Source organism: Homarus americanus, unplaced genomic scaffold (assembly GCF_018991925.1).
Source record: "Homarus americanus isolate GMGI-L3 unplaced genomic scaffold, GMGI_Hamer_2.0 scaffold12421, whole genome shotgun sequence".
NCBI lineage: Eukaryota > Metazoa > Arthropoda > Malacostraca > Decapoda > Nephropidae > Homarus > Homarus americanus.
The window spans coordinates 41,174-46,982 of record NW_024745521.1 but is presented as its reverse complement, the minus strand read 5'-3'; positions in this window follow the sequence as shown (position 1 = coordinate 46,982).

Genomic DNA, 5,809 nt, shown 5'->3' with positions numbered 1-5,809 from the left:
GACACATTAACACAACACGACACATTAACACAACACAACACATGAACACAACACGACACATGAACACAACACCACAAATTAACACAACACCACACATGTAAAAAAAACAGGATAGCTAGCGACGTATAACAACACAGAAAACATGTAATTTAAAGTAGACAGACATGAACATGATGTAATGCAATGACCAACACACGAATCCAACTGACTACAGGACCCCGCTATTTGAGGGTAAAATAATCTCTAACAAACTGATATTTAGTTCAATATATCCGCTGATAAAGTCCGATTTGCTGTAATATATCCCTCCAATAAATATACTAGGGAAAAAAGAGTATCCATCATTAATGTGATATATGACAGCTATAAATGACAGGATGCATATTTGGGGGGATATATGTATCACCATTTAGGAGAGGGGGAGGTGGTGGTAGTGGGGGAAGGGGAGGGGGAGGTGGTGGAGTGGGTTAGTAGTGGTGGTGGAGGGTGTATGATATGGACACAAAGTAGTACCTTAAGCTGTGTATTATTATATTACTCTTATATTACTGTATTAATTATGTATAGTAAAGTATTGCAGAACATTGTGGTGGGATGAAATCCTAGACAAGGTTCTTGAAACTCCAGGGCACGAGCAGTAGATATATTCAATAAGTAGTACAAGACTTGGCAGGATAACCAACCGGTACAGAAACAGGAGCCAGCACAAGGAACTCCTCGTCGTAAGCAGGCCGAAGCAGATCTGAGGGAAGCTAGCTAGCTAGGCAAGGAGAGTTGCTACACATTACTAGGACAATAAATAAGGTCTTCTAGTTACTCGACTAGCGCGGTACAGACATAGTACATCGGTACATGGTAAGTGAACATAGGCATTAGACATAAGCATAGATATCAGACATGCTATAATAATATGTAGTAATACAGACATGTGAATAAATGGTACGATGAATGGTAACAGAGTCCTGCCGTCAGGCGTGTTCACATATCTTGGTATTTACATATCTATACAAAGATGTATTAATTCTATGTAATATTCCCATTTATTGTGCACCATATTATGTATATAAATTATCATATTTATACTTTATGTATTCAGCTTGTGAATGCTGGCATCTGTACAGGCCAGCGCGCAATAATACATAGATAGATAGACAGTGAAGACAGAGTCTTTGTGGTGTGGAAGCGAGCTCCTGGGTCCCTCTGTATATACATATATCTCCCGTACGAGAATAGAACCTACTTTTAAGATAACAAGTGTTTGTGTATACCCTCAGTAGTATAGAACATTTTGTGGGTATTCAAGACGAACGTCAGATGGTGCAGTGATTATTTCTCAGTGAGATACAGTGGACCAAGCCTTCCCGCCCAGACTCTGTTAATGGCGTCTCCTCTTCAGCTTCATGATCTACAACAAGACTATTACAAGCCTCTAGACTTACAGTGTTGTGAAGTGCTATGCTGTGTACAGTGCTGTGAAGTGAAGTGTTTTGTGAAGTGCTGTGTTGTGTATTTTAATCATAATTGTCTGTGCAAGTTGCGGTCAGATGACTAAGGGAGCGGCCCGACAGTACGTGCTCTCCCGTCTCTGGTCTGAGGGTGACTGAGGAACCAGCGCTCGAGCTCGACGCTGCCCATCCGCCCAAGCCTCCCCTCCCGCCAGGCACACACACACACACACACACATTCACCTTATATTAAATTCTTGTGACTTGCTGTAGACTTCTGTAATTCTGTGCATAGATTACGAGGGGCTGACCCGGTCTTTTGCACAGATAGAGTACAGAAGCAATCGGCATGTCTCACAGGGATCAAAATGATACCCTGGACGATGGGGTTACGAGTTTTAGTGTGGGAGACCTCTCCCCACCCACACTCAGACCCCACGCTCCCCACACTGACAAAGCCCAGTCACCCACGGAATCTCCTTGCTCGTCGCGAGCCAGCTCTCCTGCGATGCATGCGTCCACAGATCTCCGTCAACTGATAAAGTGGATGGAAACTTCTCGACGCCAGGACGATATTGCAAGGAGAGAAGAGGAAGAGATTCGGTACAGGAAGTCTGAAAAACGGCGCCATGAAGAGGAACAACGACGCAGAGAACTCGAAGACATACGTAGAAGTGAGGATGACCTGAGAAGAAGGGAAGATCAAGCCAGATTTGAAGTCTTGATTTCTCTGTTAGCCTCCCCACAACGATCTACCGTACAAGATTCGTCTGCTACTACTAACGTTGATGCGACTAGAGGTACTGGTACCTCATTTCCCAGAGTAGAGTCAACAATCCCTCAAAAGGCTGCAGTACACACGCCTCCCTCTCTGATGTCTGACGCTTCTTATCAGATGTTTCGGGAATGGCGTCGACGTTGGCAAGACTACGCAACAATGGTTGACTTGTCAAGTTTATCACAGCCGAAACAGATGATACAGCTTCGTATGTGCTTGTCCGTAGAGACACAATGTACTCTCGAGCACACACTTCAAGTGCCTCCTAAGACAACTCTGACGGTAGAGGCCGTGCTCGACAAGTTGCAGAAACACGTCAAGGGACAGCGCAACGAAGCACTCAGAAGAAGAGAACTCCTCCAATGTAAGCAGCTTGATGGAGAATCTTTTGACGCATTTTTTGTAAGGCTCAAAAGGTGTTCAGAGGAAGTTGATGTTTGTCCTGGACATTCTCAAGTCTGTGAAGAGACACAACTCAAGACAATTATTTTAACGGGTGTCCGAGATGAAGAGCTAGTTCAGCATCTCATTTCCCTTGACCCCACTTCCTCCCTTCAAGATGTTGTTACAAAATGTCGAGCGTACGAGGCCGCCAGGTGTGCGACTTCAGCTTTACGCTCACAACCTGACCAGGTGAGGGCGATGTCTTCCTACAGAAAGGGTAAGAAGCAGCAAGGTAACCCCACCCCTCACCCTCCAGCTACACCTTCAGCAGCAGCTTTGTGTAACAGCTGTGCGAGACAGCATAATGCCTCCCAGTGCCCAGCTGCTCAAAGCGTGTGCAGAAGTTGTGACCGCCAGGGTCACTGGGCTTACACAGTCAAGTGCCCTGCTAGCAAAGTTCAGTGCAGACTTTGTGGTCGTGTGGGCCATTATGACAAATGTTGTCGTAAGAAGACACATAAAGGACACCACCTAGGATCCAAGAAGTCATCCTCAGGTAGTGCTGGCGCGCCCCCTCCTTCTGGCAAGCATCAAGCCGCTGTGTCCAGTCGTTCCTGCCGTCGTGTACATTGTTCCACAGACACGACGCCCCAGCACATTAATGTCGTCATTTCTTACGGTAACTCGTCATCCAGTCTTCAGATGTTACCTGACACCGGTGCTGACGTCTCAGTAATTGGTCCACAACACTTAGCAAGTCTGGGAATACCCCGGAGCAACCTACAGCCCCCTCCTCAGACAACGAAACTGACAGCTGATGGTTCCAAGATGGCTCCAGCTTTGGGATCTTTCTGGGCTACTCTTACCTTTGGTAAGCAGTCTTGCTCAGCCCGGATTGATGTTCATGATGGTATCCCGACTCCGCTTTTATCATATGGCCATTGTCAAGAGTTGGCCATTATTTCCAAGGAATTCCCTAAACCTATTTTAAAGATCACCCATGTCAACAGGTTGAAGTAATTCCCTATCTCTACTAACACGTCCCCTTCTGATGCAAGAGCTTACCTTCTCAAGGAGTTTGCTGACGTGTTGGTTACGAAGAAATCTTTAGGATCCACACCACTCAAGCCGATGGTGGGCCCACCTATGAAGATTCATCTTAAGGATGGTGCTACACCTTTTGCCATCTACACCCCTCGTTTGATTCCTCACGCCTACAAAGAGCTAGTCAGACAAGAGCTTGACTCCATGGTTGCTCAGGGAATCATCAAGCCGGCCGGAGACGAACCTTCACCTTGGTGCCACCCTCTCGTCCCCGTCGCCAAACCTGGTGGTGGAGTACGGATCACCACCGATCTGTCAAAACTTAACCAACAAGTTTCCCGTCCAGCCCACCCTTCACCCACACCCTTCGCAGCTGTTCGAAATGTGGACCCGAAGGCGAAGTTTTTTACAACGATGGACGCCTTATGTGGTTATTGGCAAATCGAGTTGGCCGAAGAAGACCAGCATTTGACTACATTCATCACACCATATGGGAGATATCAGTATTGCAGAGGCCCCATGGGATTTGCCGCTACGGGTGATGCATTCTGTCAACGTGGTGACGCGGACCTTCAAGGAGTCACGAATTGTGTCAAAGTGGTTGATGATATATTACTCCATGACGAAGACTACTGTGCCCACCTCTCCCGGATATACGAAGTTCTCACCAGATGTCGAAAGTACGGGATTACCCTCAACGCTGACAAGTTTGTAGTCGCCGCACCATCAGTGAAATTCTGTGGGTACACTCTCTCAGCATCAGGTATCGCAGCTGACCCGGAGAAGTTAAGTGGAATCAGGGATTTTCCAACCCCTGCCAACCTGACAGACCTCCATTCTTTTTTGGGTCTGGTCAATCAGCTGGCTGAATTTACACCTGACATCTCCGCCGCAGCCCAGCCGTTACGCCCCCTGCTGAGCCCCAGGAGGACATTCCTGTGGACCCCAGATCATCAAGAGGCCTTCCAGCGAGTCAAGCAGGCCCTCTTAAGTCCACCTGAGTCCCACTTACCCTGACCTCTCTCTACTGGCGAAACCCTCCCCTTTGGAGTGACGATTTCTCTCTCCAGGGAAACAGACAACGTGATTACCCCCGCTCGAGACAAGTGTACTCTGTCACGACTGTACAGGTAGTCGTTGTCGTTGAACGGTCGCCAGTTATCAATGAATGCCCAACCTTTGATTGCACAATGTTTTTCCAGTAGGCAATTTATAGCAATTGCCCTGGACAGCCATTCACCATCAACTCCTCTTCTATGCAAGACATCATATGCTATCGGGATCCCTTCCCTAGCGCCTCCTTATACCTCCTGAAAAGTTCCTCACTCCTAACCTTTCCTATGTCGTTACCTCCTACACTAAGACACACTACTGAATTGGTACCCTCTCCTGACAAAACCCAATACATCCTCTCAGCTACATGTCGTATCCCAGCCCCAGGAAAACACACCCTAGTCCGACGTTTCCTATCTCTTTCACAAAAAGTACTAAGAATCTCACCTGGCTGTCCCCAGCTACCACGAGCTCACCACACCGCCCTGCCCCTTCTTTTCCTCGCCAGCTTCCTCTAACACTTGGTAGGGGTTACTGCACTCTACACCCTGGTCAGATTTCTTGAGTCTGACCTTAGTCCCCTTGGAGACAACCACTCTCCACCCTTGCTCCTACTGACCCTCCTCTCTAGGTGTCCTGCTTGGCAGGACACACACCTGAAGGAGTTCAGTCTTGTGGGCTTCGTTCTCCTCCGTTAAAACGTCCATCTCTCTCCGCAACTGCTCCAGCTGACTTAACAGAGTGGCTGGAGTCGTCTCTCCCCACACACCGTCCCTCTTCCCCCACAACACAACGGCCCATGGTGGCCATTTTCTATGGTCACCAACACGAGCACACAGGGGCACGTCCTTCTCCAAGCTAAGTCAGGTCGGTACCTAATGGAACAATGTATCTAATTGGTCCCTCTTTTAATGGAACCATGTATTCAATAAGCCCCAGACCTAATGGAACCCTGTATTTAATAGGCCCCAGAACAGATGCAACCCTTTATCTTTTGGGCCACAAACCTAACATATAACATCATCCATCATCACTACATAATACATATAGCACCACCCATCATCACTACATATAACACCATCCATCATCACTACAGATCGGTAAA